General features: G+C 35.6%; 1 pseudogene; it reads right to left on the minus strand.

Moving 5' to 3' along the window:
* Positions 1-8,810: 8,810 nt before the first annotated feature.
* LOC123866635 overlaps positions 8,811-10,479 on the minus strand; it is an 8,248-nt pseudogene continuing 6,579 nt past the window's right edge.

Raw genomic sequence — 10,479 nt, forward strand, 5'->3', positions numbered from 1 at the left:
CTGCATGAAATCCTCGGATATCTGATATCTTAGATATCTATTAAGAACAATTTAATCACAATTAACAATCCTGGGTAAAAATAAGTAACTTAGTACATGCACAAAACATGCCCTGGAGCGAATTTAAAATGGAAAGGTTCCTTTGTTTAAAATAACTATTTTCACTATGACCAGGAAAAATCTTCCCAGAACAGTCTAGTTTCTTTAGTTCCATGTCCTTTTCTTGGCTCATAGCTTTGCTATTTAGAAAAGTTCGTACAGTTCTCACCAGAACAGAAGAAAGTTTTAATTTGAAACTCATAAATAAACAATTCATCATTGTTTAGGTATTTTTCTCATACTCTTTGTTTTATCATTCTACAAGAATTGGGATGATGCCACTGTCAAAAATAAATTATAGCAAATTAAGCTTTTGGTTCCTTGCATATCATGGACTTCCGCAAAATAACGCTTGCTTCTATAATACATGATAAAAAGTCGCTGATTTGACTAGCAGCCATCCTTCCTATTATTAGAATTAGAAGTTTATTTTAAACTAAGCATGAAAAAGCTATAAAGGAACCCCCTACAACCTGCGTTGGGCGGCTGTAGCTAGGACACTTTGAACCAGACCAGGACTTGTAATGACTTATTGTTAGCCGAAATGTTGACTTCATTAATTAATGATGAAGGGATTAATGAGTTAATGCCCAGCTATGGTGATAAAACGTAGTTATTACAAACTGTCTTCTGGCACAATGCTTAGACATTCCAAGATCTATCTTGGCGCTTTCAATATTACCATGTTTTAAAGATTTTAACTTTGAAGCAAAAAAGGAACAAAAACCTTTTGGAGACGTCTCTCAACAAGCTTAAAGTTTCATAAAACGAAATTTACTGGAAATCCTATCACCATGTAAAGGATTATTTAAATGATAAGAAAGCTTAGGAATGAGTTTCTTAACAGCTCCGATAGCTTGTAAACACTCACCCAAAATTTGACAATCGAAAAGTGACAAAGACAAGGTAGGTAAGTACTACTTTGAATAATTCTTTGACTTTGACATTTTATGACAAGAATGTTTAACTACGCTGACTTGAAGACAGTCAGCAATACTCGTACAATTCACAAAGATATGAAAAGAAATCGACCAAGCTCAATCATAAAAGTGGACATTTCACTGGTGAAAACAAAGAATATTCTCACAGTTTCAAATTATTGATAGTTTTATGGTAATGTTACCCAAAAAGCCCGTATCGAGGATCAGGACATAGTTAGGGACACGGTAAGCTGATTCGGTACGAAAATCCATTCCTTGCACAATAGTATCCGAACAAACTGTACAATAAAACTGTCGTAACCTGTTAATTTGACATCTTGGATTGGACTGAAATCGCTCCCGCGTCGGACATACCTTGCTCCTGGAACTTTTACGATCCAGACCTACACATGACTATTAAATCCAGCAACATCATAGAAGATGTCGTAGATTTTAGGATTACAGCCCACTTATAACATATACAAGGTAAGGTATTGTGTAAATGCTTCTTGTAGCATCCTTGCACACAGATCTAATTCACTCAGAATTAATAACCATGTTACAATTACGAATAACTATGAAATTAAATCACAACCCCTAAACAGATCTTAAGTTCTGATACATCAGGCTGGATCAAAGTTATTATTCGAAATATAGAAATTCGATAGATTTGAAATGAATTTTTGTCCGCTGAATTAGTTTCTGAACCAAAAATTTTGAAAAATAAATGGGTTGTTTTATTTTAAAAGTATAACCATGAATCTTCTGCCACGAGCAGAGCATATGAAAATTTTTGTCATGTGACTTTGAACTGGAAAACGATTTTAACAGTTAACATTAAATTTTCCATGTAGGAAAGCTGTCTTGTTTAAGATTATAAATTTGCTACACCGGGCACGGCTAGGTGCGAATAAATCTAGCATTTCATTCTAAAGTCTTTCTCCGCCATACGAGTATGCGGTTAGCAAATGCTAATTCAGAGGAATGCCAAGTCTAGAAACATAGTCGGCATGACCGTTGTTTTGTTGCAAAACTGAAAATGTATTTAGACATCCAGGATCCAGAATGTATGTATCCAGGATTGAAACGTACAAAATACTAAATAACTATAAATGTCCCAACTTTGAAAGCATGTTTCTGAGAAGGAGCAATCTTAGCTTTAGGGGACATGACATGAAGCTACATGTCAATTATCAGTGTCAAATCCATTAAAAACACTTTCTGACCAACAGAGTCGGTCGCATATGGAATAAATTGCCCAAGGATGTAGTTATGACAAGCTCTGTTAACCATTTCAAGAAAACATTAAACAAACATTCGGAAAACTCGAAGCACCTCTGATATAGACGAATCAGCGAAAGCTGCTTAGTCTATTATAAATAATAAGTAATGATAATAGTAATCTGGTAGCCACGATGCCAGTTCCCAGAGAGGAGCAGATTGCGTCCTCTTCTGTCATAAGTCCATGCCAGACGAAAAAGCTGACCATGATCTTGGAAATGAGGTGATACTTTTAAATAAACTCTAACATCCTGTTGACTTTTCCATCAAATGCATTGCTCTTAGCATACACGCATTTACATCAAAAATATATTGATTGATTGAAACTTACAATAACCGGAAATTTCTCCTGGAATGCATCGGTTTGGTCCAAGGCTCGACAAGAGAAGTCTGCCCATCAAGCACGAAAACACGATGTCCATGCAACGTTGTTTGTGAGAGAATAAGCTGCAAAAGGCATGTAGATGGAAGAAAGGAGATTCTGATACCATCATCTCAAATCCTTCGCTTCATGCAGACCAATAATATGAGGGAAGGTGCAAAAACCTGCTATTCTTCAGAAAATACAGTCTTGAGAGCCGAAATAGTGGGTCACGTGGACGCAAGCCGCCACTGTTGGCGCAAACATACACCCGCACTCGCGTACTGCAGCGGGTGTCACTCACGCACGAAGTTCGCACGCTCATGTCAGTCACTGAACAAATCTACCTGATCAGTTGATCACTGGGCAAGCTCATATAAACCACAACGATATATGACAAGTATAGATTCATTAGGTTAGTTGTAAATAGTAAAAATATCATTATATAATTCAAACTATTTAACCCTTCTCATTTAGTGAAGACAGCCGTGCTCTGTAGTGAGCTGGTGGTGCGTTTATCATGATAATGAATTTAGGTTAACTTATCCATTGAATTAGCGTGTAATGATAGAATTAAGTTTTCCAAATAAAAATAATAAATTGCTTTGTTGGCTTTCCTTTCATGTTATTTATAGGCACCTTTACTTGGTCAGAAGTATGGCCTCCTTTAGCTTGAGAGATGTGAATAACACATTGTTATAAACTTAATACTTGCTGCAATTAGCCAGCAGCAAGAGAGCGACAGCCAATTCAAGATGATTGCATTGCTCACTGTACACACTGTAGATGTCAATTTATGGCAATAGGACTGCGAAGTTCGGATGACTCCCATTAAAAATATCGGGAGCTTGTACAAAGCGGTATGCGGTACGCTTTATGAGATATAAGAATATATTTATATTTCTATGTGTAATTTCGGAGCTTTTACTCTTCCCAATTTGTTTGTAACGTGACGCAAGTGGCCTCTGAAATTTATATCAATATATTTGCATTCGGTATCGCTTAGAACCCATACCTTCGTTAATAATGTCATGCAAAAGACCGTAAAATTATTTACGTCGTGACTGAAACGAGAGCAGCTGTGCTCCTAGCAACGACTACCCTGCAAGGGCAAGTAGGCATGAACCATTACAAACAAATGCACGAGGTGTGCTGACCAGCCCGCGTAGTTCAACTGTGCCTACGAGGCGTAGCTAGATTTTTAATCGGCCAAAAACATTAGGTCATAAGCCTGTACCTGTAAAATTGAGTTGACCAAGACGAACCAAAGGAGGTTTCGAAGCAAAAACAGGTATAACGGAGCGTAAAACTTAGCATAAATATCGGTGGCGCCCAAGAGCGACTGATTGATATTCCACTGAGAGTTGAGACCATAACAATGTCATGCACACTCCCGCGAGGAGTTGCTTACTTGGCTTTTACACTGCGCCTGCGAGGCGTAGTTAGCTTATTAAATGGCCCATGCACTCCCACGAGGAGGCATTTATTTTCTAAGCTGCACCTGCGAGGTGGATCTAGGTTTTTAAATGGCCTATGCACTCCCGCGAGGAGGCATTTCATTTCTAAGCTGCACCTGCGAGGTGGATCTAGGTTTTTAAGTGGCCTATGCACTCCCGCGAGGAGGCATTTAATTTCTAAGCTGCACCTGCGAGGTGGATCTAGGTTTTTAAATGGCCTATGCACTCCCGCGAGGAGGCATTTAATTTCTAAGCTGCGCCTGCGAGGCGGAGCTAGATTCTTAAATGACCAAAAACACTGCCATGTATACTCCCACGAAGAGCCATTCTGTTTTCCAATAATTTTTAAGTTGCGCCTGTGTTTTCCAAAAATACGCCTGCGTGGCGAAGGTAGATTTATAAAAGGTCTTTTAACATTTCTTTGAGCCTTACACTTTCTTCTCTTAGGTAACTCTAATACCGTTGTTCTGAATATAACCATGAATAGAATTCAAATTCAAAATGTTTTTATTCAATTAGACTTATGCCACTTCTTTTGAATCGTAAAAGGCATCTACCACGGGTTCAGTTCATGAAAGCCGGTCAAATTATCAACATATCGTGAGAGATAATATATATTTATCGTGGTAGGTGGGTAGGCACGAAAGTTTTTCATCATTTAATAAGCTATAAAATTTGTTCACTTTCAATAGGCTCGATTAATCTGAAAACTGGTACCTGAACCTTTTCCTTTCAATGTAATCAATTATGTACTTTTAATCTGCAAGAATCTAAAAGTAAATGAAAACGGAAGCACCGGTACTACCGGATACCTTTTATATTAAATCATAAATAGCATTAGTTTTTTTAAACAATAAATATTTCAACATTTCTTTCCATAGAAATGATAGCATTTAAAAATACGAATGACGTGAATGTACACGACGTTGCGCGTCGCGCTGCACATTGTTCTTACCTACCCACAAGATTAAGTACTATGTACCTACATTACCATTTTGGTATTATGCTGGTTTCTATAGTTTTATTTTTATTGTATAGCTATAATTAATTAACTCAGTGCCAGATAAAACCAACTGTGGTTTTTATGGCGCTGAATGTAACAAAAATTGCAAATGTTTCAAAAACTACCTACCTTATGAGGTAGTTTTTCGTTCACAATGAATTGTTGGAACTTATATAGGATTCATTGACGGTAGCTTAATAAAATCGATATTTGACTCATTCGATGTCAAACTATCTGTTGAATCATGTATTTAAATTAACAAACTACCTCTAAGATGACATTTTCATAAATAGCCAATGAATTTAGCTATGCAGTAAAATTTTGCTTAAGAAATAAAAGTATTTCTATACTCAAACATTTATAAGAATTAAATAAATTGAAAAACTCACGTGATCTGGTTTACAACCTCCATGAAATATTGTTAAGTAATTATACTCTTGCATGAGTATTATAATACTTTATCCAATGCAGGTAATTTTTTCTCCAGAGTGCTGCATTTTAGCAAGCACAACCGTTCTCGGCGGGAAACAAAACGCCAATGAATAAAATAACGCGGCCACTTTGGGCCACGCTTCGCACTGCTAGGCGGTGGTGGTGAGAGAGAGGGACAGCGCTATATGATAGAGCGAGATAGATGCGTTAAGGCGGGACAAATGACGTCTATCTCATATATTTAAGCATCGAGTAAGGTACAGTCAAATTAATACAATATTAGAATACAATATACATGCTATCCACTACGTTTTTAGGGGGGTTGTTATAGCACGTTTACCCAGGTCCATTAAGTAATGTCGACAGATTATAGACCAATCGATTTTCAATTTTGCCCGTTAGTCAATTCAGCTTTACTTTCTATTGTTAGCTCTTGGTCTAGGTGTAAACTATGTTTGCGACATAGCTGCATCACTTGACTCCTCTCTTGCGGTTATTACAGGCTGCTGTAAAGGTCTATGGAGATTAGAGAAAAACCAAATATTATAATAAACGTTACCCAACTCTCGATGTCTAAGTTATTACAGTAGATCTAAGTTGCCTTGGGTTATACACCAAAAGTTTTAAAATATGTATTTTCTCCGAAACTAATAATCCGGTTCTGAAAATTCTTTTTATTAATATATAGCCACATTACCCATTTCCAAGTACTATAAATTATATTACGCGGACGACATCGCGGGCAAAGGGTAATAGACCAATATTTAATTTTATTTTCAAAAAAATCAAAATAAAGTGTGAAATTGAAAAAACAAAATAATAATTAATTAAAAATATTGCTTAATAATGGTTGCCTGGCAAACACATAATATGCAAGTATATTTATTTTGTATTATCCACTTAAATTCATATTACTTGTAATTATTTGCAACTGCTAACTACAAGTCGAATAAGTTAAGGCCAGTATTAAAAATAACCATAATCTACTATTATTTATTAATTTATTATTGACATAGTATTAATTTACAATATAACTTTGGGACGACTAAGTCCCACCACAAATAGTGTTATTGGATAAAAAAACTGTTAGATTCACAAATTACAATGAACTTGCACAGCTGATTAGGTATCTGTACCTTTCTCAGTTCTATTAATAATATTGGCTTTGCCAAACGCTATGTATTATATTAGGGACCTTTGCTTTAAGCGTACCTATGATAGTTTAAAGTAGGTACTCAGTTTGAATTAACTGCTGAACCTGACGTCCAAAGACAGAATAATTAGCTACACACTAAGTTCATACCCATAATTAAAATTTAAAGTATAGCACGCGTCTTACACTGTTTTGGCCGTCAAGTCCATAAAGGGCAGAAACATATTACGAAATTATAATAATTTGTTTAAATGTCTATAACAGGCCTCTGGAAATCCTGTTAGGCATGTGGTATTTAATGGCCCTAATAAAATTCATATGGTTGATATGAGATAAATTATAAAGATTTAGTAGCTTATGTTTAATTTTCAATATTAGGTAAAGAAGCTTCATATTCTTATGAGCATACTTCAACTATACAAAAATAATATTAGGTATACCTAGTGCAGAGAGGTAGAGCTAGTTGAGAAAGGACTCTTTAACAATTTACTGAAGTTTAAGGGTGTCTGGCAAGGGGTTGCGACGAAACAAAGTGTCTGGCAATGCAAGACGTGATTTTTATACTTTCCGAAGGAAAAATAAAAAAGATACACTTTATACTTGGATGAAAAATTTATACACCTTTGTTACCTGTTATCTGCCAAAGCACAGCTGATCCAAACTACATAATCGCTGATCGTTCCTCCCTGTGTTGGGGACCATGCGCGACAATCTTTCAGGTTTTATAAAATAACAAAGGTCTGGCCCTCACGGGCTCTCTCTCTAATAGTTTTTACGAAACTTTTTACGATTTCAATGACAACGATAGGACAATGTATAATATTTTGTCTACCTTCTGATTTTATGAGATCAGTAGGTAGTTAAGGGCATAAACGCTTAGGCTCCTTATCCTTATTTGACGACATCCCTGGCGCAGTGGCGTGGCAAGCGCTGTGATCTTATCTGTGGGAGGTCCCGAGTTCGATTCCCAACAGGTGAAAATAGGGATTTTACAATTTCAAAATTTCCTCTGGTATGGTCTGGTGGTAAGCTCCAGCCGTGACTAGTTACCGCCCTACCGGCAAAACCGTGCCGCCAAGCGATTAAGCGTTCCGGTACGACGCCGTGCAGAAACCAAAGGGTTTAATAAAAACTGCCATACACCTTCGGGATAAAAAGTAGTCTTTGTATCCAGTATATAATCTATCTCCATTCTATATTTAAGCCAAATCCGCCCGGTAATTATTGCGTGAAAGAGTAACAAACATACAAACATACAAACAAACACACAACTTTCGCTTTTATAAGTGTGATGTGATTTCAGTATTTTAAAACTGGATGATTGACATTAACTGGGTTTACCGTTTACATCACTACATACTGTTTGAAGGAAATCCTGGATTCATAAAATTTTGAACCCTAACAGCATTGCTACACCATAATATATAATAACAAGCTGGTTCTGTAAGTTTTTAAAACTTACACATTCAGGGTGCTCAAAATTTGAATCATCGAAAAAACATTTTTATCAACAATCCTATTGAAAAAACTTCCCATACAGTAATTCGTTATTACCCATTTACAAATTTTGTTTCAGAGCAAAAACTTTAAAAGCTTTGGAAATCAGAAGCTTGTAAGAGGCAAACAAATATTCGAAGATCCAGTAACCTTTTGTTAGAACATTATTATTCTGTTTAATCCCTTTGTTGTCAATATTCCACAGTTTTGTAGTAACAAGAGAAAAACGTGCGTTTTTAAATTGCGTTAGAGTACTCATAGTAACTATTCTAGGCTACTTACATCTTAAATAGATTCAACTGCATATTTGATATATTCAGATTCAGAGTTATGCAGAAAGAGGACTCAGAACATCGCTAACAGCAATTTTTTAAAATTTTAGATATATTTATTTCTTTACTACATTTATAATTATCATACCTACTATCTTTATTATATTATTTAAGTATATAGATTTACGCAAAGAAATAAATTATGATTTTTGTAACAAAAATGGCTTCAGTTCCTAAGCTCAGAGATTTTCTCTATTATACTCTTTTGTTAAAGAAGTTAGGTGCTATTAATATTCCGTCTAAAAGAAAATAAAGGAAATAAACAACTAGTCACACAATCTTTAACATTTTATTTTATAGAAATTATGATAAGTTACATAAAGATAGGTATGTACAAAAGTATGAAAGTTACAAACATACAGTCAAACTACTGGTTTTTGCTATTCACAGTCACAACTTTACAAAAACCAACAAGTCCACTAGCTTAAAGCACAAAGAATGAGTATATTTATTCAATTACAAAATTAATAACAGTCGTCATTTTTGTCTGCTTCTGGCACTGCAATGTAAAAATTTTATAGTCATTGTAACTTAAAAGATACCACGTCATGATGTACCTATATGCAATAATTTTCTAAACAATTCAACTTAATTCTTATCAATTTTCTAAATCTCAGATCAAATGGCAACGAATATCGAAAACACGCAAAAACATTGTTGTGAAATAGATTTATTAGTAGATTCAAGTGTCGACAGCTCCAAATGCATATTGTATTGTATGGCCTTAGTGAATCCAAGATGCGCGATGGTTTTCATTACTTACTAAATAATTAATTCTAAACTGACTTTGTTTATGCTCACAGAGCATTCGGTTGCTAAGCACACGTTAGTTTGTGAAACTAGGTACGTACTATTGATTTGTTAAAATATAAAGTCACTGATTTCACTGATAATGGTCACATCGATCTACTTTTGGTGATAAAAGCCTTTGTAGTCAAGAGCTGCCTTGTCTTCTTGTAATCTGGCGGCTTCAGGGTTGTTCTTGAGTTCAAGGGCATTACGTTCCTGGAATTAAAATTAAATAACCATTAAAAATATACTAGGCAAAAATATTGATAATTTACATTCCTTATCAATCTACATAGGTTGATAAAGTAATTGTGGATGTAGACCGCACGTATGGTGGTAGTGCGTATGATCTATGGTGCGGTCCATAATAAAATTATTACGCATCTTTATGAAAGAATATTTCTTCTATTTCACCATAAGATGCCTCCGTTGAGACGGCGACAAACGCCTTGGTGATTTAAGTCCCACCCGTAAGGCTTACATGATTTCATCAATACTTTTAATAATAAATCATCATCATCATTATCAACAACCCATCGCCAGCTCACTACTGAGCACGAATCTCCTCTCAGAATAAGAGGGGTTCGGACATAGTCCGCCACGCTGGCTAGCAGGCAGAATGATTAATATTGAAGTATTAAAGGTTATACGGATTACAAGTTGAATTTAGATAATTCATAGAGTCCTAATTTCAAATTTCACCCCGCAGACATTTTCCAGACCTAATGATTTAAGACTAATTAATCTTTTTAAAATTAATTTGACAAATATCCATAATAATTACCTACAGGCATTTAACGTAGTAATATTCATAATCATAATTTAATTTTGTTATTAAAGTTAAATGTCTGTGGTTTCAACAAATTATTGAACTTTTGTTTATGCGACCTCTGCAGCCATAAGTTAAAAGAAGGAATAAAGGGATGCCATTATCATTATACTATCGTAATTCTACTCTCAGAATGAACTTTATGCTGATTTGGTGGAAAAATAGGTATTCCAGGCATAGGGTAGGTTCCTGCAGTAGTGGAGCGGTGCGCGAGGGGTGTGATGACGTGATGCAAGAGCTCAATGATTCGTCAACTTGTGACCACTGTCACCTTGCCCGCACAGCTGTACTAACGTAGGAGCTTGCTCGGGTAAACGCTATTAGTT

Source organism: Maniola jurtina, chromosome 7 (genome assembly GCF_905333055.1).
Source record: "Maniola jurtina chromosome 7, ilManJurt1.1, whole genome shotgun sequence".
In the NCBI taxonomy this organism is placed as follows: domain Eukaryota; kingdom Metazoa; phylum Arthropoda; class Insecta; order Lepidoptera; family Nymphalidae; genus Maniola; species Maniola jurtina.